Source organism: Lichenostomus cassidix, chromosome 3, assembly GCF_008360975.1.
Source record: "Lichenostomus cassidix isolate B80296 chromosome 3, HeHo_3.0, whole genome shotgun sequence".
Lineage (NCBI taxonomy): Eukaryota > Metazoa > Chordata > Aves > Passeriformes > Meliphagidae > Lichenostomus > Lichenostomus cassidix.
This window is the reverse complement of record NC_139483.1, coordinates 98729782-98754456: the sequence shown is the minus strand read 5'-3', so window position 1 is coordinate 98754456 and position 24675 is coordinate 98729782. Positions and strand designations below refer to the sequence as shown.

General features: G+C 38.7%; 1 protein-coding gene across 1 annotated transcript in view; it reads right to left on the bottom strand.

Moving 5' to 3' along the window:
• Positions 1–19456, bottom strand: part of GREB1 (growth regulating estrogen receptor binding 1) — an 88537-nt gene extending 69081 nt beyond the window's left edge. The window contains exon 1 of the mRNA XM_085056867.1: positions 19267–19456. The gene's annotated coding sequence lies outside the window, so the exon portion shown is untranslated. The remainder of the gene's footprint in view (positions 1–19266) is intronic.
• Between the last annotated feature and the right edge of the window lie 5219 nt (positions 19457–24675).

Sequence of the window (24675 nt, the reverse complement as noted above, 5' to 3'; positions counted from 1 at the left end):
CTATTTTTCTTCTCAAAATGTTTTTAAATGGTTGTAGGCATACCTGCCTTTTGTGTCTATACAGAAATAATATTGAAATGTGTAAAAAATATTACATAAAATATTATATATATAAGCTAAAAATACATATCACACTGGTATGGAGGGTACTTATGTGGAGCCCAGATTGTCTCCTCCATAAGAAACAGTCTTATACTTTGAACATATACAAAAGCAGATCTTTAAGATCATCTAGAAATACAGACTGCAATTCAGCCAGCTAACCACAGGCATTGCCTAACTGTGAGGTGTTCTGGGTAATCCTGTCTGGATTCTGACTGCTGGTCCAAAGCAGCAGAGTTCTGAGGCAAGTTCTCTGTCATATGTGCCAGTCCTTGATGGACACCTCAGATAAACCAACGAAGTGGGTAAACCATGAAACCAGGCACTTATATTTAGGCAACTGAATTAGACTCCAGGTATCTACTGTTTCACTAGGCAGACATTTCCATTAAAATCAATAAAACCAAGGGATTTGAGAGAGTGATTCAGCTGACCAGCTGCCAGTGTTTATTTAGCTCAACATGAGCTGACTCTCTCCCCTGGCTCCGTTGACCACACTAGCTTCACTGACCACAAGGAGCTGCAGCTGTAGCTAGCTACATGAAGACCTCTATATTTAGAAGTCTTTAGGCTCAATTCGGTTGCTTACACAAAGGTGTTTAGTGGTCTTTGATATGCTCCAGGATATCTGAGGCAGTGGCACAGGTACCACAAACATCTGTAGGAGAGCATGTCAGGCAGGATACCTGAGGACATCCCAAATGGCAAAAAAAGCACATAAACAAGACACTGAACCACATCCTCCATCTCAAACTAAATCCTGCTCTCAAAGTCAAAAACTGGCATGTCTATGGATACATTTACATTGCCAAATGATTCAGCTTCCAGTTTGCCTCTAGCTCCCCATCACCTGACTGCCTACACTGCATACACATTAGTTTACATCCAGGCACTGTGCACTCCCTCAGCTTTAGTTCTGGAAGTAGTTGAATAAGGACCTCCTTTTTCTAGAGACTGAAAAATTAAAATAAACAGGGTCATGCTGACCTTAAGGCAAGCAACAGACTTAATTACTGCAACAAACAACAATGAATCATACCTAAGCAAACCTCCCATTCCTTTTCAATAGAATGCATTCTTAATCAGACACATTGTTATACAACTGGTAAAATCTACGCCAGAAAAATTCTTCTTTTCTTCATGGCACAACAGGAATATTTCAGAATGTCACAGCTGTTTCTTCATCGCTCTTAGCAGTCACTGAAACTGTTGTTGCTTTCATGTCTTACCCACATTTAATTTTTACTCACACACTGCACAAAAGCATCCACCACACATTCAGTCATGCTGTATCTGTGTAAAAATCTTAAATGCATGTTCACAGACCATTTCTTAAAAACTTAAAAGCTACAGCCTGACCAATACTTCTGTAGCTATTAACAACTCCAACCATTCAAAACACTTCCTTAGGAGTGTTCCTTCATCTGTAGCAATTGTATGGGCAAAAAACCCTCTGAACCTCCAGGCTGAATAACATCCCTTTGAGTGCTTAGGAAAACAGCTCTTAAGAACTCTCGACTTTCTGTGCTTTGTGAAAGACCTCATATGCCAAGCCATGTGATGGAGGATGCTGTACAGTAGACTGGGTCAGGAGACAAGACGTGGCACCATCTTATACCCGGGGAACAGGTACATTACATTCTGCTGCAAATGTGAACTGAAACTAATTCAACAAATCCTGTGCTTAGTGTGTGTGATTTGATATGCCTGTGTTAACCCACTGCCTATCTCCAACTACTGAGACAGTGAGAGTGCTATTCCACTGCAAACTATTCAAGATACTCATAGAATTCCCACTCATTGCCATGTTCTGTACCTATTTCCCAGTTTGCCATTGAGGTATGTTTCCAAGCTCCACATATTCTTTGGAAGGAATCATGTCTGTGTGTAGCCATGGATGATCATTTTCATATTCAGTGCATCAAGAGAGGAACACATATCCCTCTTTGCAAGCCAAACAAATATAACACAGTACAATTACGCACACATCTTTCTATTGTATCACAGCACATCTTTCTATCTGAACATCTCACTTTAATTACTCTCAATCATTAGAGTTTTAATCTCTTTAGTTCACCTTGGGTTTATATATTTTAAGAATTCTATCATCTGGTCGCTTGATAATACTAAAGAGCTTAGTGCTGTATATTGGATGCATTAATTGAGAATGCTCACAACAGTATAGTTTTCAATCTCACTTAAAAACTGTACCATTTTGAGAGCCATCACAACCTCCAGTTTATCTTCTTTCAGATCATGGGTAATGCATCACAATTCCTGAACACTTCAGTGATTACTTAATATAACCCTCAGGGTACCACAGGGAAGTAAAGGTATCTTCCTCCTCCGTTTTACTCACATTCAGAATTACAGTCTGAAGTGAAATTAGCATAGCTTCTATGAACATCTGAATCTCTAATTACAAATTAAATCCACACCAGGTAATGTTATCTAAATACTTTTAAGAGTCTGAGTTCAAAAATTTTAATCAATATCAAACTCTGGAAAAGTTCAGATCTGAATGCAGCTCATTACATATTAACTATTTTGTTTAAATGTTGGAAGATATATGCAGTTTAGATAAATTAGTTTTTCTACTTCTGTAATTCTACTTGGAAAGCCTAACTATATGGCCACATAAAAATAATCTTCAAAGTAAGTTTTACGATAAAAAGTAGATTTTTTCCTTATTTGAGTAAATAATGCTAGAATTCCCTGGCACTTTTGAATAATTAGAGGAGGAAAAATAAAGCATAAGATTTTCACATCTGCTGTTTTCCTCTACTGCTCCTTAATTGATCTGCAATAGGAGTAGAGACCAAAATCAACATGACCCAGCTACGTGCCCTTGCAGCCCAGAAAGCCAAATGTGTCCTGGGCTGCATCCAAAGCCACGTGGGCAGCAGGTGAGGGAGGGGATTCTGCCCCTCTGCTCTGCTCTGGTCAGACCCCACCTGCAGTGCTGCATCAGCTCTGGGGTCTCAGCACAGCAAGGACATGGACCTGTTGGAGCTGATCCAGAGAAGGGGCACAAAGATGACCAGAAGCATTGAGCACCTCTGCTATGGAGACCAGCTGGGAGAGTTAGGGTTTTTTAACCCAGCAGAAGAGAAGGCTCTGGAAAAGCCTTAGAACACCTTCCAGTGCCTAAAGGGGCCTTACAAGAAAGCTGGAAGAGAGACTTCTATGTAGGGATATTTCTAACATTAAAAAAAATATCAAAAGAGGTCTAGTATATGCAAATAGAATAAATAGTATTAAAGACTGGGAATTCAGCTGCCTCTGTTTTTTCCATTACATAAAAAGAAAAGAGGCGGTATTTGGTGGAGCTATAGACAATCTTTTGCAAACCTTGGATCCTTTTTCTCATTCTGTTCTTGAGAATCAATTCATCATTACTGTAAGTTTTATTACACCTAATTCAAAACAGCACAGCAATTTAAACAAGTTTAGTCTATCAATTCATGCCAAGCAAAAAATATAAAGGGATGATTTTCATCATTATCTCATATATTAACATAATTGCACTTTTCAACTGAATACATTAAAGTTCCCTACTGTGAACATACTACAAACAATGTGAAAATACTTTCATTATGCTACCACCATATAAAATTTCGCGCAGTTTCCAAGGCCTCAAAACTTCACTTTAAACAGAATACTGAGTGTCAAATTGCAAAGGCAAAGGTCCTACAAAATCTACTTTAGCATTCTGCACAACCAAAATGTGGTGCTGCAGTAGCATAGTGACTGTGAATGCTGGTGCTGACTTTTGGAAAAAACAGAAAAAAAATTTAAAGCAAGTATTTATTACAAAATTAAGTATAACATTTGCTCTTTCATCCTCAGTATTTCTCAAAAAGCCATTCTGGACCCAAGTCTGCCAGAATGATAATAAATTCTTCAACAAAATTAGGACTCAGTTTGACAGACGTGTGATTTCTGATGTTATGCTGAAAGCAATGTTAAAATCTACCATTTTTGACACCTCATATTACAGAAAAGAAGCCAGAGGGGAAACACTGTCATTATGACATTTTTGCCTTGTTTGACATTTTTGTCTTGTTCTATTTTGAAATCACAATTGTATGCTTTGCAGCACATACACAAGAAGTATTAGTAGGAAAGGCAATCCAGAGCAATAGATCTATTTAAAAAGGCAGTGCAAATTGCACACAGTATTATTTCAGTCGGTTGATAAGTGTCCCACATTTTTCAAAAATGCTGGGCATTGCTCTCACATTTGAGTATTACCCATTGTACATTGCTCCTGCAGCAGAGAACAGTCTCTCATGATGGAGAAGGATATAAAAGAACAGAGCTCGTGTGACTGGATGAAAGAATGGAACAGCACTGTAAACAGGCAGCAGGAACAGTACAAAATGGTATGTCTGAAACACCACAGCTGGACAGATTGCACCGACATGTTAGGAAAAAGCTTTTATGTAACAGCAAATTTCTTGCCTTTAACGGGTGGCTCTTACACAATTGCCAGCATCTATTTTCCCCTGTAATTGTGCATCCAGTATATTTTACACACACACATGTGATTTGTCTGATAGCAGTGATCATTTCATATAAAAGAGTCTTTTTTCTAGATATTTCATAAAGGCTCTTTCAGAAAAAAAAAATGCAACCTATGGTATAATTTGAAAGCATGAAGAAGATTAATTCAGAAATGTTAGCACAAAATCAACAGGAAACAAATTTAAACTTATAATAAAAACTATGCAAGTTACAACTGCCTTTGATTCTGAGTAGTTCACTTGCCTAAAGAATAAATATTCTATTAAAGGTACCCAAACATTGTCTCTATGACAGAATATGGGATGAACTATAAATGAAGAATTCTCAAGAATTTATCCTATGCAGGGAAACATGTGAAAAATTACTGAGGAATAATCATAACTGCTGCTCATCTGCAAGCTGTCTTAGACTCAGGAACATCATCTCTGCCTAAAGAAAAGTATGAGTCAAGCCCATAGGGGGACCCAGGTCAATTTCAGATAGGAATATTACCCTTCTTCATAGTCTCCTGTGCCAAAAATTCTGAAACAGAAAAGGCAGGAATGACTGGTTCACATAAAATAACCCTACCTCTTCTAGAATTCTGTTATCTTAGCTGCTCTTTCTAACACTCTGAGTGATGGCTTCTTTCATTGCTTGACATTATGGACTTAGAAATTGTACATTATTATGTTGGCCTCATCATCTCCTGCATTCAATTACCAATCTATATACTATATGAATAGCATCTTCCCATTAAGGTGATATCCTTTACCTTTATAGAACTTCCTCTGACTGAATAGGTTTTTACTTTATAAGCAGTTTTGAAGCTTTGCTTCCTTCACATAAATTCTATGTATCACTTTGGTTTGTTCTTTTTTCACACAGCAGTGTCCCAGTAAGCTATTAAGAAACTGTTTTTAAGCAACAGCAATATCCCAGTGACGGATAAAAACAAATCAGGTGGGTAGGTCCTACCTGTGCATACATACCTATTAATACCCACACACACACATGTTCTCAGGCTGAGGCTCAGTTATAAATGCATAATACAACACTTGCTTATACTGTAGTTTCCTTCATCAATTGACATTCATCACTCTACTTGCATGACCTTACAAGAATTTTGCATAAAAGGCAAAGACAAAATATGTCCCTTAGACAGTAATATAACTTACTTATTGCTATTAGTCAATTCTCTGTATGTCACATTCAACAGTCTGTAGTCGTCAGACTCAAGAGAAATGAGTTTATTGGAAGGCACATCCAGATGAAGCCCCTGCCATTAGCACTATTCAACAAGGCAGGCACTCCCACTCAGGTGAGACTGCAGCTTCTCAGGAACCCCACCAATTTATCAGCTCCATCCAAACAGGGAATGTTGCTTCTTTGCCATGTCTACATTGCTAAATAAAACCAGGCCACTGGTTGTTCTGTGGCACAATCATGCCCACTCTCTTGAATACACATAGTGCCCTATGGCCTTGTGGGCATATTAAATGTGTTTTGAGTCAGATCAACACCAGGGCTGTGTTGCAAGTCATCATAGTGATGCTTTCACAGCATGGAACTGCATGGCTGTGAAAATTCTTTAGTGAGGAAAAGCTGCTGGGACACTATGTGAGGTCCATGTGCTCTGGGAACAGTCCCTGGTGCATGCTTATTCCAAGCCCAAGAAATGCCTCGAAGACTATTGACTACCACAGGCCAAAACTGCACCAGGAACCACTCTAACTGGAAGTTCCAGTGCAAGCTCACCACAGTTTGTCTTACCTAGCTTTCCAGGCTCTGCCCTCAAGTCCATGTGCACCTTGGTCACAGTTTTCCCTTCTTCGTCCTACTTTCTCTGACTTCTATTCACTGTCTTTTTAAAACCTTTTACTCTCAATGCCCTCCCAAAAAGTGATATACACACTCCACTTCCTCCTACCTCTCCTTTCCAAGAACTGGAATGTTCAGCAATGAAACAACTAATACTGACACCTGGATACCACTAGGCTTTAAAATTATCATTATTAAAAAGATTAAGAGGTTGCATTTTGAGACTGTTGCAAAACAACAGACACTATAATGGTATTGCAGCTGTATATATACCCATGTAATGAGAAGAAATATAATTTTCTTTACCTTTAAACTTCATAGACTAAGTAAATACATGAGCAAGTTGAATATTTGATTCATTGTAATAGTAAAGTTTCTACATCAGCTCCTGATTTTCTGTGGGTAGATTGTCCAAACTCTGATTTACAACTTACGTTTTCTCCCTGCCTTTGGTTACACACAACACTATTGAGGGTGATGCTGTTCACACCACTCAGTAGCAAATTTCTTTAGGATACTCTCATTCTCTTCACAAACTGTTCACATTTTTTATGCATATCCTTATTCGTTTATATATTTTAAGTTGTTTTTACATCCTCTCTCTTACTTTGGCCCATCATTGAACAGTATCAATAAGCACTGACTGGACAATGCTTGCTCTTCATTTTCAGAGGCAAGTCAGACTAGACGTGAGATTCAGTACATATTAAAGAGAAGAGCTAAGTAGCAATGAACCTAAATGTAAAATACAGAAATTAAAGGTAGGAACCTCACTTTGCAGGGGAGCTTACACAGTTTGTTCAAAGTGTAATTTGTATTCTCTTGTGAAGTTGGTGACACAGAAGTTCACAAAATCAGGATGCAATTATGACAAGAAAAAACACAGGTGTATAAAGAAAAAGGTTAAAATACAACAGGAGATGCCATACTTTTTTCCATGTTTTTTCTAGAAGTAGCATTATAAGGTCTATTATCATTTATATTAACTATGGAATGCATAGTATCTGTGCTCAAGATCCATACTCTGAAAGTGAAAAGCATTTGGACTCTCAGAGTAGCAAGGAAAATGAATACAACCATGTAGACCCTCTGAGGTCACTCAAGTACGCAAGCAAATCTGTAGCTCTTCATCTTCTTTACTAGATGAGAGTTTAGGAAGGTAGAATGATGTCTCATCTAGCAGCTCCAAATGCCAGTTTTCAAGTGCAATATCCATTCAAATAAAAAACAATTATCCCAGCACATCTGTTACTTGTTATAAACTGTAGTGTAGCAACAGTGATATTATCATCCCTGTTCTCCCAGTTCAACTTAACTCATAGGATTATATCAGAGTTTTCTCTTCAGTCCTGAATTACAGTAAAATTAAATATGGTAGAGAAACACATGTTCCTTAAAAAGTTTCACTTCAGGCTTTCAAAAACCTGTTGCACTTACACTTGTAGCAACATTTAAAGATGTCACATAACCATGTGCTGAAAAATCCCAGCTCTGATTTCCTCCATTTAAGAGTGTTGCCAATTAAACCACAGCTTTATTTTTAATACTTACATTAACATTTGGCTTAAGTATCTTCATACTGAATTCATGCAGTTTCCCTATGACAATAATGCAATTATGTGAATCCATGTGGTCTAACTTTAGTAAAGATTTCAAGTATATTCTGATTAATAATATACTCTCACCAAAATGTGTGCAGTGAATCCTAAAAACTGGATTTATCAAATATTTCTAGAAACTGATCCACAGACAGAAATTGTGCTGAGCCTTCCGTCCTGCAAAGAATGTTTTTTACATTGCGTCTACTTAGTTCAAGAATGGCAGCAGCACTGCAAAATGACACAGGAACTATCATTGGCTCTGAATCAGCTAAAAAATCCCAGAGTTTGGTTCACAGGAATCACCAGCACAGATCCATTTCTAGGCTGCCTTCCTCTCTGTTGGTCCCTATTTCAGGCTTAATAAGCTCTTACATGACTTGGGACCAGATTATTACCCCAGCTGCTCACTACTAGAATTTGCAACATCTCTTTGCAAAACTGAGGGTTTAAAGAGCTCTGATCTCTAAAAAGAAATCCAAATTAACAAGAAGGAAACAGCATTTTTTTGCTCATAAAATTTTATTGAATTTAGCACAAACAGCTTGCAATAGCTGCTCCTTCACCAGTGTATTAAAAGGGTAAATGGATTTGAAGTATATTATCTTGAAAATGATGCCATGACTCTTCCAGGCATCAAAGTCAATATTTTCAGCATGAATTGCATGAAATATCAACTCCTTTTTGTCTTTAAAAATACCTCAGTACATATAACACATCAATAAAACCAACTGAACAAAACTACCACACAAACCAAACTTCTTTGCAAGTGTTAAAGAAAGGTAGGGGGTTTGTTTTGTTTCATTTTCTCAGACCAGTTCTCCATAGTATGTCCAAGAAGGCAAAAAATGAATTCTTTGAAACTAAGGTCTCATTACATATACATTATGAAAAAAACATTAAAATTGATTTTTGCATGTGCAGTGTCTAATTTATAGGCTTGACTAATCTGCATTTTTAGAAACTAACAGATTGTTTTACTGGTTAGTGCAAATGTTATTGATCTGCTTCCTTGCTGAATTAATAGCACTACGATAGGACAACTCGCTTTCTCAGCTTTCCCAATGTTTTCCTGAAAAGAGGCCCATTACATGGCAGGGGGCAAAGGACAGGCCTTGATAACACTGTTTAGACATTTCTTTGATGTCCACAGGCATCATCCTCGACAACTGACCACCAGAGACAAAAGACTACTCTTAGGCTGCTGGAAATCCCAGCCATTCTTCTCACCACCTTTTGATATCCCAAGGCTTCTATACCCTGACCTCTGCCCTCTGACATCCTTATTTGAAGGATGGTCAGAAATGTCAAAAAATTCTTTCAAAATTTAGCCAATAAAACTAAGGATTTATTTTGCTTTTCATAATTGCTTTGTGTCCTAATGTACCTGTGGGAACACTAAGAAGATTTTACAAAGAGTAGAAAGGAAAGTGTCAAAAAGAAAAAAACTTTGATTTTCTGGTTTTCAAACCACTCTCAAACATCTGCCTTCTAAAAGCCAACCATTCTGTCTAAACTGCTTTGACGATGCCATCATGATACTTTGATTGTGCACATGTACCCACAGTATTTCTACCTAGTCAGTGTCATACAGAACTCTGCTTCTAACATGCAGATGTTGCTTCCTGACATAACTTCACTCAATAAACAAACACATTATAAGTGGTGTGCATGCTGTATGTTAAGGACTAATGCCAATTTCTATACATTCATATTTTTAAAAGAAATGTGATTTTAACATTTTTCAAACTGTTTGCTCTCTACACACCTGTGTGATTGGTAATTGGATCAGTTTTCTCTTTTTCCAGAATATTCAGAGAACAATTTTCCACAAAACTACCAGAGATTATCATGGGTGCTTTTAAATAGTTTCATTTCCCACCTTTCTGAGGGACTGAAATTGAACAAAATGGTCGAACAGAAATAATGCACATCCAGCCAAAATACTGGAAGTCAGGCAAACACCTAGAGAAACACCCTTCTCCCCTTCATTATTATGGGAGGTCCTGCTGGAAACCTCCTCTAGATATATAAGTGAAATCACATATACAGGTAATAACTTTTAACAAGACCAACCTACTGATGATCCATACAGATAGATAAATTTGGAGTTTAGCCAGACTAATGTCTATATTCGGTCTCTTGTGCTTTGACAACAATTTTTGTAGCACACTGCTAAAATATTAAACTGACATGAAGTTCTTTTGCTCAATATGAGGACAAAGTCTGCTCCAAAACTTGATGGATTTCACGGCATACAATCTTGTAAACTAACTTTATTTTAATAAACTATGCCCAAGTGGTAAATTGTTTTGCATTGATTTTTTTTTTAACTGGCATTGATACCATTTTTTTCTACACTGACAATATTCCTCCTAATTTAAAATTCAATGAAGTACCAGTGTTAATGCAACAGATAAAGGATAACCGATAAATGTCAACATTTTAAAAATAAAACTATTCATCATTTGTAATACAAACACTGGGATTTATAATGCTTGTTTTAAAGCCAGTTCTAAATCACCTAATATTATCTACTTAGCTCAGCCAATGTTTATTTACTTTAATGTCTGTCAGAAAAGAGTGAAACTGAATACACAAAAGGAATGGTGTGTGATTCAAACGGCCAAGAATCTTGACATCTTTGGAAACTCTCTTCTCCTCTATATTAGTTTCCTACCGTAAAAAGATAAGGCATAAAACAGCAAGAAAAGTAGCAGAAAGGGGGAAAAGAGGGCTTTTTTTTTTCAGTTTTAGAATTCATAAAGTTCTCAGACAATATGATGATGATAGCCATATAAGGGTTGGCCATATAACGGTTGTTCGAATTGATCTTTCTGGTTTTGGTGGGTTTTGAATTAAACCAGACCCCGAGGATTTCTGTTCACTGATAGATCCTGAGGATTTGTGTTCAATCTTTAATGTCGTTATTTTTAAAATTAATTGTGTATGTTTAAACAGAACAGGGGGCCTGATTCTGAGTCAGTACAGAGCCCTCAGAGAAGCTCCACCAACAATGTAAAGCAAATAAAGTTAAAATAGGGGGGAAAACCTAATGAACCCCAAGTCTATAAATATTTTCATTTAACTGAATCCTGACCATGGAAAACACAAACTCCCTATGAACAGGCAACATATATGTAAACCTAAGATCATATCTATATAGCAAGAGGAAACTACTGAAAAATCAGTGGTATAAATTAAATGCACACAAGGCCATCCACAAATCTTCTAGCTCTGGCAGTGCCCACTGAAAGATTACAATCTATTTTATAGAGGCTAATTACTGCACAGATGCTGGAAATTACTACCCTGCCAGTTTTACCCACATTGGCTTCCTTGTGAGCAATCTCTGACCCTCTTTAGTAAAAAAAGTTAACACTGTTATAGTAATAGATCTTCACCAGCCCTATTCATTTCAAGCAGAACAGATTAGGAGCCATGCACAGGAGCAGCTCAGCTAGCACAGTCGCCTCTCTGGCAGAAGTGCAGCGAGGAGGTAGGAGGGGCAGGAACCATCTCAACCAGCACAGTTGCATTCAGAAGAGGATGTGTGAATAAAGCCTTAGTGAAACACACTAGGTTTTCCTGTGCATGCATTTATACACAGCCCTGAGTGTTGGCAAATTCTGTAGCTGCAGTTACACTTCATTCTCATGTAGGTAAAAGATATAAACCTGAACAGATTATTCCTTTGCACTCTGCTGTTTGTCAGATTATTCTTTCTCCATTGTGACAGTATTTTTAGGAATTTCCACACTCTCACCATATAACCTAACAAATACAACTGTGAAAGCAATTTCTAATTGTATATATAAAAAACTGCACCTTAAAAAGTAAATTTCATCCTGGAGCCACAGAAGCACACAATCGAAAAAAACCAACCAAACCTCAGAAAGCTTTCCTTGTAGATTAAGATCTCATTTGCAAAGTTTAAAGGGATCATTCCATTTGAGTAAGATTTAGCTTAAATTCAAGATAGCCTTTTTTCTTTAGAAAGTGAACACAGTGCCAAAGAAACCAAATTACATGCAAAAGTAATGCCACCTAGGAGTGGAAAGACGGTGAAGCAGTATAACTAATGCAAAACTGGAACAGCAGTATCCATAAAGCTTTGTTTTCTTGCTGCCTATCCTACACACATTACTTCACACCCAGACTGACCTGTCAGCATGACCTTACACCTCTACTGCTACAAGCATCTAGCCCAGGAAGAGATGCCAGGCCTTTATGTCCAAGGCTGGAGAATCGCTTGCATTCACACTGCATGACCTTGTTCACATCACCTGATGCTAGCCCAAAGCGTCTCTGGGCCTCCATGGCCCTGATATAAATATTTGTGTGTGGTCTTTCACCCAGTCAGTTTAATTTCATTATTATGCAGGCTGTATTGACGCTTTTATCAGTGCAGCATTTTTTGGCATGGAACTAAAAGCAAGTGATACATGAATGGGGATGTTGCATCACATTACACACAGGGTAAGAGACCTACTTCAACAGGATTGAAAAATTGTGTGGGATTAGGAGAGTCATAAGTAATTGTGCCATCCACTTTGCCTAGTGGGAGCAGTCTTTGAAATAAACTAGCTCCAGAACAATGCTGAAGTTTTGCCTCAGAGGGAAATCATTGAATTTCTGTAAAAGAGAACCTGAGAGAGAACACCATGCACACAGTGAACATCATCAGTGGGCTGAAACCTGGGAATGAACTCAAGCCAAGTCACCTGCCCCACTTGCTGCACTCTTTTCCATACCAACTGATACTCCCAATTGGATCCCTCAGCTGCCTTTGCCTTTCCCATGTGCATATGAAATGCTAGCTGCTTAACAGAAAGAAAAAAAATAACCATCAGAACATACTGGGAAACTTCACCGCCTAAAAGAAAAGAAGACATATACGCAAGCAAAGACATACTAAAATCTATAGAAGACTACCACAATCACTGCCTGAGATTTACCGATGTTAGCATTTTAACTGAAAAATGTAACCTGACCTTTTGAGGTGGTGGGGATCCTTTAAGGCACAGTATTAACTAAATGCTGGAAATGCATAAGTATAATGAAACATTTGCCTTTTTCGGTTATTTCAAAGTCATTATCTAGATCTTTATTAGGCACATCTATTTTATAAAATATGCAATGTGAAATTCAGTGGAAGATTTGCATTATAGCTGGAAAATACTGTCATTTTGTAAGCACTCTATTAATCAACCAAACTGCAAATAAAGACATGTATCTGCTTTGATATGTAGAGTACCTGGAATCATTGGCTTCCCTGCATGGGAAAGCAGCTCATTAGATAGATTCAGCCTCCATACAAAAACATCCATATGGATAGTGGTGTTATGGTTTCATGACTCAGATGGGAGCACAAAATGAATCAGATGAAGAAATATTCTAGATCATACAAAACACATGTGAATTAAGCTATAGAAACACAGGGCAGGAGCATATCAGAAAAAAAGGAATAATCAGTGATGGATCAAAAATAGGTCCATTAAAGAAAAGCAGGTCCATTAACCAAAGAATCTCATTAACACATATATCTGAACTGGTATGAATAAGACCAGTTTTTGCATAAGCAAACCAATGTCTGCTTAATAATCCCAAGGAAAAGACTGTATTTCCCTTTCATTCTGTCACCAGTGCAAAGCACATCTTCCCAGAAAACAGCAAAACTACCTGATTTTCTAGATGTTACTCCTCTGAACAAGAGCCCTTTTCCCTTCCATATTAAATCTCCACATGTCACTTTTAAACTGGATTTAGGGTTGCCAGTGTACAGATTGCTTGTAGTACATGAAATTAACAGCTTGCCAAAAAACCCCACTTCCACCCTCCTAGCCCACTAAAAGAAAATAAGATTATGATTAGGTTTGATGGAAGAGGAGATAAATGGCAGAAGAATTAAAGAAATAGAGACCATGAAGTTGGAGATGCAGTTTGCAAGACAGAAGTGTTTTAGTAGAAAGTAACTGAAGGTCTCCTTATTTATTCAGGCCTCAAAGACAAAAGCTTTTGTCCATGAGTAGCTATGACAGAGCAGCTAAAAAAGCACACATGCAGTTAGGCCAGGATAATTTACACAACTTCTATCATACGTTGTCTGTCTAGGCTGTAAACTGCTGTCTATGTACAAATTGTAAAAAAAACCAGTGTATAGTTCAAGTTGAGGCCACATGAACATATCAGTACTAACGTTCATCAGTGGGCTAGCGTAGGCAAATAGGAGATACTCAAAAAATAGAAGTTGTTATAGTTCTGTTCATTTCATGCCTTCCTTAATTTTCTTGCTGGATTAGGCATGGAGAGAAAAGGCAGGTTGTCTTTTCTAAGTTACAATACTGTGACACTTCAAAGATGCTCAAGACAGTTATATAACTTCTATTTCATACAGAACAAAAGTCACTGTCATTTTGAAGACAAACTTCTCAAGAAGATTCTTGTAAGATGACATCTTTTCGTAAGATGACATCTTTTTGTAAAATGACAAGATGAGGGCTCAAAGAATTATAGTACTTGGGGTATCATCAGGCTGGCAGCCAGTCACCCATGGGGTTCAACAGGACTTGATTTTAGGGCCAGTGTTTTTTAATATTTTTACAAATTATCCAGACAAAGGAGTAAGTTTGCTCAAAAACCTAGGAGGAGCTGTGGACTCAATCACGGATCAAGAGGCCATATACAGAGAGAGACCTGCATCGATTAGAGAGCAGCACAATCACCAACCAAAGAAAATTTAACAGCCAAGTGCTGGATGAGGAAATCCTGGCTATACATACAAACTGGGAGATGAGAGGCTGGATAGCAGCCCTATGGAAAGAGATCTGAAGTTTGGATTAATGGAAATGTGAATCTGAGTGTGCTCTGGCAGCCTAAAGAGCCAATCATGTCCTCTGAGGCACAGCACCTCCAGCCACAGCAAGCCTGTCGAGGGCAATGATTGTCCCTCTGTGCATTGCATTAGTGCAGCCCCATCTCAAATGCTGTGTGCAAGTTTGGATGCCTCAACTTAAGGGCATCAAACTATTAGAGTCTGTCCAGAGTAGGGTGACAAGGTGGTCTCAAAGTCAAGACTTTGGAGGAGTGGCTGAGGTCACTTGGTTTGCTCAGCCTGAAAAAGAGAAGACTGAGGGGAACCTCAAGGTAGCACACAGCCTCCTCAGCATGGACAGCAGAGGTGGAGGTGCCAATCTCCACCCTGATGACCAGTGAGAGGTCAAGAGGGAATGGAATGAAGCTGAATCAGAGGAAGATGGCATCATGCTGCACATGAGGAAAAAGTTCTTCACTGAGAGGATGGCTGGACACTGGCACAGGGTGACAGCACCAAGCCTGACACAGTTCAAGGAGTGTCTGGATGACAGTCATATATAATTCAGTTTTATGCAGTCCTGTGAGGAGCTGGGAATTGGACCTGATGATCTGTATGGTGCCTTCAAAACTGAGATATCCTATGGTTCTATGTTTTTACTATATATCTTCTTTCCTGTAATGTTAATAAACTTTCTACCAATAATTTTTATCTACTGCATAATTATATAAACACGCCATTAACATAATTACAGATTGCTTTTAGAACAGGAAGTACTGCTATGCTGTTTAACTAGAAAAAAGACACTATCTTCATATAACACTCAATCGGTATTTATATTTTACAGCATTTTTCCTACAGTATAAAATGTCAAAATGGAAATTTTCTTCTACTGTTTCTTCAGGGATACACCACTGGCAATGTTACTTCTTAGACTTCCTTTGTTCCTCACATAAACATTTAAGTTTTATGAAAGGTAACAAGTGGATAATGGCAAATAAAGGCAAAATGAAAACAAACCAATGATCTTTGGAATCCTTAAGTGTAATTATAAAGGTACAGATACAAATATCTATCAAATGAGCATAAGTGATACATCTGAATTCCTTAGTAAATTATAGTATTTCCTGCCACAGTCTGTGTAAAAGAAGTTTTGAAGATTTAATCAGATTTCCTGCCTGACTGAATCATTAACCATAGTCTAAGTGGGAAAAAAGCAAAGAAATATTCAGCCGTAGTTCAAGAAGCAATGCTTTCCCTGTCCACATGTGGAATACATGAATGAAGGCATGTTTTTGTGTAAGTAGGGATGTTGGCATGTAGATTTTACTTCATTTTAGCTACACTAGCCTTTTATGCTCCTCATATAGCTTTTACTCACTTGAAATAAATCCCTGGTTGTGCCTGATCTCAGCTGAGAGTAAGTAAATGTTTTATTTTGTATGAAGGTAAAAAAAAAGGAGTGGCAGATCACTTATCATTCACCATGCAGGCTTTGTATTCATTAGAAAAACCACAATCAATAGGAACCAAAGGCAATTTTCCCCTAAAGATAACTGTGTTCAGCATCACTAGAGGGTCCGGGAGTCTCACGGGCTTTCATTTATTAATAAAAATCATATTTGAAAGTTTGTAACTTCCTAATAAAAATTTTACTTTACTTAACTATGCCCTCTTTTTATTTTGTTATACAAAACTATACTGTTTTTCTCATGGTTACTTTTGCAGTGTGTAAGTTCCATAAGTTTCAAATGCAGAAAAATTGCAAATGTCTGACTTTGCCACTTCTCACATTTTATACAGCAATCCCTTCAGGGTTTTGGGGACAGGTGTTGTTTTATTAAAAGAGAAACTACGGAAGCCAGTAATTTCTTATTATTGGTTCTTTTGGTTTAACAAAGAAAAACAGAATTCAAATAATTGTTTTTAACTTGATATTTCACATCAGAAAACTCTTTCCTTAACTTTCTGCATATTATGCATAGTTTTATTGAATAACACAAAATCTCATCTGAGAGATTTGGAGCTCTTTTATCCGAAGACAGACTACCTTAACAAGGTAGTTAAATACAGACACAAACAGACATTAGACTCAAGGCATAAGTGAGAAAAAAATTTCTGCACAACCACATATTCCCAATATCAAGGAATACAGACACTTTTAAGAGAAAATAAAAACATTGTGACTAACAGATATTCACAAAGCACAGATGATCACAGGCCAAGTGAAATTCCATCCCTAAATCATTCCTTTCTGGGCTTGTGCTTATTACATCTTCTGTCAGGAGCTAATCTCACGTGACAGGCCTGATCCAAAGCCATTTGAAGTCTATGTTATGTCTCTTCCTGACTTCAGGGAGCTTTGCATCCAGCCCTTATAAACTTCAAGAACAATACAGTTCATGGCAAGTTGTTTTAAGAGAACAATAGCTAACTATTGTCTAAGTAGAAAAGAATGTTAGCTTCAAATGAAATTTACCTGCAATGGTAGATTTGTGTTAGGCTTCTTTTGTTATTGTTTCTTTACACATCTAACACAGTTAAAACTTTCCAAAGTGAGAACATGCCATTTCTTTAACAGAAGCCACAGAAAACCAAAACAGTAGTCAAAACCAAAAAACCACAAAACATTTTGTACAGAATACATTTAGGTTTTCTAAGGACACAAAAGATAACTTCTAGGGCCTCAATTGATTGAGTGTTTTATTAAACAGCTGTACATTAGGGACAAGACAGAACAAGAGGTTTCAAAAACATGTAAGTTGTTCCTGAAGCCAGCAAATCAAAAGATAGATTTTAAAAAAACCCAAAAAACAAACAACCCAAACTAGCTGTAAAGCAAGTATAAGCAAGGGAGTGAGCTGCCAGGAAAGTAAGTTACTTTGTTTCTTCTTCTGTAATAAAAACCCTGATTTTTCTACTAACTTAAGTAAATTTCAAAGCTAGAGCTAAGAACTATCACACCAGACACAGCGACCAATGTCAGACTATTATTTATAGTCAGATAATAATAACATAACTGAAAGAAACCCTGAAGTAGCAATGAAGATCATTGTAAAACCTGGTGGAAGAAAAGTCCCACTGCTATGATGTGGCTTTTCTCTCTTTTATAAGAAAAATGAGGCAATGCAGACCAGTACAGAACCCGATGTTGATGTGACGGACACTTGTACCAGTAAATTTACACTGATAAAAAAAGAAAATCAAACTCAGGTCTACCACCTCCAAGTTCCCAAGGCACCAGAGAGGTGGTTCCAACTTCCTCACTCACACATCAAATCAACTCACTACAGATATTTTATTTACCTAATGTTGAGATGAAAACACAGAAACTTCCAATTAAGCACAAATGTCCAGCTTAGGAGAATGATTCTATGTTTCATAGCAAAAAAAGTCATTAGGTCCTAAAGACTTGCACTCATAAAACACACAAACCAGTTAATTTTCTCTATAGGTGGTTCAACATGTTTAACAACAAACACTGATACTGTAACTGTTATTAGTTCATAATTTTCAGAAGGGTCTATGAAATACTAGATCAAAACCAACGTAGCCCATACCTCAAAAAGTGAAGTAAATGAGACAAAGCACAAGCAAAAATCAATTTCTACAATGTACAGATGCTATAGTTTCTGTCTCCTTCATCTAAGCTCCCAGTATCCACAACTGAAAATAAGCATTTCACTTTATAAATACACCTAACCAAAATTACACATAACTAGAAATTTCATTTCAGGCCAGTACAAAACTGTGGTTTGTTTTTTTCCTAAATATAATGAAACAGTATTTCTCAGGTCAAACACCATACCTTGTTTTGGTATCACAAATATTTTCTTCAAGTAATTGTCAAACAGCCCATTTTGTTTGACTTTTAAAAAACCATTATTTGGGGAATTTTGTCTTTTTGCCTTGTGTTGCTATTAACTGCATTTTTGAACAGAAACATTGTCCTAAAACAAAAAATCAAACTTTCAAGTAAAAAAAATTCAAAACAATATGCAGACTTTCAGCTTTACTTTTTCTTTTTTTTTCTTCTGACATACACAAAGTAATGAATTGTTTTATTCACTCCAAAACTGTATTTTGGGTAAATAAACCATTTGTATCGTTTGTTAAGTCTCATTTATGAGTTATGCTGCTACCCTGTTCTCTCCTCTTCCTACACAGGCAGTTGGGACACAAACTGCCCACAGCTAAATATTGCTGCCTGGTATCCTGATCCCCTCGTATCTCCTCTGCTCTCTTACTCCCTTCCTGTTGCTGCTGGGACTAACACTTCCCTAACCTTCAGGAGACCTGCGCTCCCACTTACCCCCCTGCCGTCTCTGAGCATTCCCAGGTGCTGATAATCTTTTCTCTATTGTTGCTGCCGCTTCTCCTTATTTTGGCAGAAGCTGCAGCTTTTGCAAGTTGCACGGATCTTACCTCTGAGACCCTCTTTGTTGCTCTGTCTGCGACCACGCTGGAAGCAGGGAGTGATGGATATTAGGGAAGCGTGAGCCTCCCCTCGCTCTTTAGCAGCGTGGTCTGCAAAGAAAGATAGAGATGCTGCTCTCTCCTCCTCCTCCCCCCTCGCTGTCCCAGCTTCCTCCTCCCTCCTCCTTGCTCCCTCCTTCCCATCCACGAGCTCCAGCTCTGTCTGTGCTCTCACACAATGCGCTACCTCTCAGCACCAGCTACCTAAGGTCAAGAATACAACCCCTCACCCTTCCCCCGCCTTTTCCTCTCCGCCCAGGCATCCTCACCCCTGCTTCCCACGGAATATGGTATCTTCCCAACCAGACGTGCCTTATTCGGCTCTGGGGTCTAAAGTGGAGACAATTTCGGCAGCCCCGGCGGAAAAAAAAAAAGAGTTATAAAACAGAAGATGCATAGGGAAGACCAGGGATATAAAGGGAAAGTGGAAGTCTTTTGAAGAAATTTGAAACTTCGGGGTTTATCTGTGTGTTAAAAAAGAAAAGAAAAAAAAAATCAAGTCACAGTAGCCAAAGCCTGCCACTTTGAGATTAGTTTAAGAGATCTGTACAGATAAAGAAAAGTGCCCTGGATAGCTAGGTATCTCCCAAATCCAGCTTACCTATTGCTTACACTCTTTGTTTCTCAAACCTTATTCTAAATAGCTTTTTTGTAAAGAAGCTTCCAAACTTTTTCCCCTTCAAAGCCCGACTTAAATACCAGCATACTCTGATGATGCAATACAGAATGGAAAAGGGGAAAAGTAACCAGTAGCATTTTTTAAGATTATAAGCTATGAAATAACCCCTTTAAGATCACAGAAAACACAGGCACAAGTCCTCAGACTTTTTAGACTGAATGGCGAATGTGTTCAAGGGGTCTTTTTTCACCTTGAGCAGTTATGGTGACTGGAAGCACTTTCACACAACCAGCACGTGGCTCCCAAAAATCACATAAAATTACAGCTAACCAGCATGTTTTTCTTAAGGACCTAATTTTAGACACATGATAAAGCAGTCCTCCTAAAGTGTTTATGTTTTTTACAGAGACTATGGAGAGAGGTAGGTGATGCTGAAGACTTCTAAAAGATCTTGTCTGCTGAAGGTTACACACCTTATTAAGGTGGACAGGATCTCCCTCTGGAGGCCTTGAGAGGCTCCTGGCACTCCGTGGTGATGTGTTTTTACCAAACCATAAGGACAACAGTACCATTCCTAAGCTGTACTAAGGACTAAGTCAGAGTTTTTGGTTTAAGAACAGGTAAACTTCAGAAATAAAAAAAGGTTAAAACAAGGAGAGAGAATCAGATTTCCATTTTGGTGCCAAAATATCTAAATAAAACTATTTAGATGCTTTTTAAGAACACTCCAGAGATGTCACATTTTCAGCATAACTTCTGAAGGTCAGAACTACTTTCTGATGGTCAGCAAAAAAAGCTTTAGAATGGACAGATCATTTGGAAATAACATATCATCAGGACCATAGTTTTTTTAATGCAATATACAAAGCTGCTGAACTATTAGCCATAAGATTAAGACATGTATATCAACTACCATTAAACCAACTTCAGTACTAGAACAGTGCTATATGAGTGGATCTCTGATGAGGGGAACACTGCTGTCATGAAGCTTGATACCTTGTACAGCACAGAACAGTGAAGTGGCAGAAAACTATTCCGGATACACTATACAGACAGTGAAATGCTGCAGGCATATCTCACAGTAGTGAATGGTTGAAAAGGCAGGTTCAATTAAGTGCTAATAATTGAAAAACAATGGATTTTCAAGAAAATATCTACCTTGTGGCTCTAACAAGTCTTAGTGGCACTCAGAGCGAAGATGCTGGCAGTACGGGTACTTCACAGAGATTTGGAGATCAGCAGGAGAACAAAAGCAGCTAGGCCAGAAGAGTCACCTATCCAGAGAGCAGAAGAAGAATGGTCAGGGAACTCAAGCTGTCCAGCTCTGCTCAGTCTCCCCAGTGCAGGAGCATACCAGGGCAATGGACATACATGCCAGTGGCATGAAGCGCAATCCTTTCCACTTGCAGCAGACAACTCTTTCTCTTTGAATCAATGTTTTTGCCGCTGCTTCAGCCAACAGCAGCAGTCACAGAGCCAAGCAATCCAAAACATACTTCTCCCTTACTATCTACTTTTGTCCAAGTTCAGGGAAGTAACTCAGCACAGAGAGAACGGAAGGATGTTGCTCCCAAAGCCACACTTCACACTACCACCCTGTGATGCTTTTTTCCCTGCTCTTGCTGCAGCTGCCAACTGTATCTGTGTAACGATGGACTCCTAACTGTGGAGGTTTTACCTCCAAGTTGCCAGCTAGCAGGCCAGCCGTGGGGGCAGAGACAGCCTGTGCTGTCTCACTCATGGTGACGATCAGCCCATGAGCCCCTGCGGCAATGTATGCACCACCTAAGAAGATCATTGGCCCAGGATCCTCCCCCGCCCCTTCCCCATATATAGGTTGTTTCTGGACTGTTCCTTTTTGTTCCCCTCCTAAGTTATACAGCATTGGTTGGTTTATATTATGTATCCTCCCCTTCTATGTAATGATTGGTTGATACCCCTGTCCCTCTTCCCTACGGCTTTCCCGGTTGGTCTGCGTGCCAAACCACTCCCTCTCTCCTTCCCCTTAAAACCCTATGCCACGAGGTGCTTGGGGCCATTGTGCTCTCCGTCCGTCCATCGACACCTACTGCCGCTGACAGCTTGCAGCCTCCGGAGCTCCAGACCCCACGCCCGTCCCTGCTTCTCCGCCCCGTCTCTCCTTCCCTGGACCATCCCTGCTGCGCCTTACAATAAACCTCTGGAGAACCGCAGCCTGCTTGCTGTGCGTCCTTTTGCCGCCGCGCCTCCCTGCCTCCCCGCCTGTGTTTGCTACCACAACACCTAACCACATGATGGAAGAGCGTTTTGAGCATGGCAGACAGTTTTCTGAAAACAGCTCAATGCTCACTAGTTCTCAAAAAGGCACACACAATGTTTTAGGAAAAGAATAGAGAATAAAGAAGAAAATAGCAGTTTGGCATTGCATTAAGTCTACACTTTGGACTTCTTGTACCCTGACTGGACGGATATCTGATCATGAGATCATAGGTAGCATCTTTGAAGGGACCACTGGAGATGTCTAGCCCAGTCTCACAGTCAAAGACAGGTCAGCTGTGCAGTGAGTTATTTAGGGCTTTATCCACTTGTGTCTTGGAAACTTCCAAGGATGAAGACTACACAACCTCTCTGGACAATCTGTTCCACTACTTTTTTGTCCTCATGTTGGAAAACAAATTTCCTTTTACCCATTTTTTCCCCCTTTCAGATTAAAGTGTTACTGCTTTCAAATGTCACATTTGAAAAGGCTACAGCAGAACAGAAAAGCAGCGTACACGAGTGACTTGAGATTTGAAATAACTTCCACACAAAACAGATTACACAGGCTAGGAGTCTTCAAATTGGAAAATTGGTAACTGAGGTAAAAAGTATCTATGAAGTTGAGAATAGTATGGAAAAAGGGAACTGAAAGGAAGTTCTTCCATTTTCCCATGACACAGGAATTACAGAGTACCAAATGACATCATTAGGGAACATATTTGAAACAAAATTTCTCATTTTTTCTAACAAGTTGAAATTATAGATCTAACAAATTGAAATTATAGATTCTACAGTGTGATTTACTGTAGAATGTAAAAACTGGTCATTTTTGCTTTCCTAGGGTTGATAATTATATAAATGGTCATTTACAACTAATTTATTATTATTTATTAGAATTTGCCTTCTGATCAGAACCAACTCAAGGTGAAGAAAAGAAGGCTCAGGGAGACATTATCACTCTCTAAAACTACCTGTAAGGAGGTTGTAAAGAGGGCAGTGTTGGTCTCTTTTCCCAAATAATAGGAGATAGAATGAGAGGAAACGGCCTCAAGTGGCACCAGAGGAGGTTTAGATTGGGTATTAGGGAAAATTTCTTCACCAAAAGGGTTGTCAAGCATTGGAACAGGCTGCCCAGGGAAGTGGTTAAGTCATCATTCCTGGAGGTACTGGGAACATGTGCCAACGTGACACGTAGGGACATGGCTTAGTGGTGGACTTGGCAGTGCTGGGTTAATGGTTGGACTTGATTATATTAGAGGCCTTTTCCAACCCAAATGATTCTCTGATTCTAAAGTTCCTCGGTATTGTAGGCAAAATTGCATTTTGCCATTCCTCAATGGCAAATTATTTCATTCTTTCAGTGGTAATAGCTACCTTCCATTTTGGTTGTGGTGGCAAAGTGAGAGGAAGGGAAAAATACGAAGAGAGGCTGAAAAGTCTGCTTAGCTTTAATCCTCTGGGGCTCCAGGTGATCTAATCTTGCTGCAAAGATGATCTAATCTTGTTCACAAGGGGTGTTACCCCCTGATGGTAAAACATGGAAGCACTGGGGCTGGACTAGCACAGCATGGAGGAACACAGATGCCTCAAAAATGGAAACAAGTACCTGAGTTTTTCCAGTGGTTTCTGTTTTTCCAGCATCTGCCTACAGTTTGCCTCCCAGTGGCAGGTAACCCACTTTCCCAGAATCTCTTTCTTCTCCACCTTGCCTCAGCACAAATAGATGCCCCAACATTTCTTACCCATTTCAAGTTCTCACTGCTATTAGAGAGTGAGAAACTGGAGGAAAAGATGGCAGTGGTCAACCCATTTCCCTAATAGGCTTGAATGACTTTTATGCATCTAGAGACAATATCATCATCAGTGAATGTGCTAAATCATAAATCTCAGTGCACACATAACAGCAAGCTACTCCAGTTTCCAGTTGGTGCTATAGAACGCTTTCTCATGTTATAAGATAAAATAATAAAATTAATTTTACTTCCATTTTGAATTAAAAATACACCAAAACCAACAAAAAAATCTACTTCAAAGATACTAGGAAACTCAAGATACAAAGATAACCATCTGATGAGGACATACTTCAATTTTTCCATACATTTAAAGCTGACAAATCATCAGAGAATTTTGCACCTCCTCTGCCACAGAAAAGATACAAACAAAAAATATAATGCCCTTTTGCAACAGGAATCTTCTTCTGTTGATAAACTCCTTAGCATGGATGAAAACTTCCAGCAGGCTCTGTGAAGACCTTTGCCTAGAAACCCTCAGGCTCTGTCTGATGATGGAAGATGGCTTGCTGCCAAATTTCCAAACCTTCCTAAGAACACAATATTCACTGAACCTTTTCAATATGACACCAATGTTCATATACAGCAAGCACTTGCTATTTACACAACCCTAATGTCACCTTAAGGGTTCTTTTTCCATCTATATAGTTTCCTTTCAGAATTACAGGTAGAAGAAGCAGGAGCTTCAGTTTATATCATGAGCTAAACCCT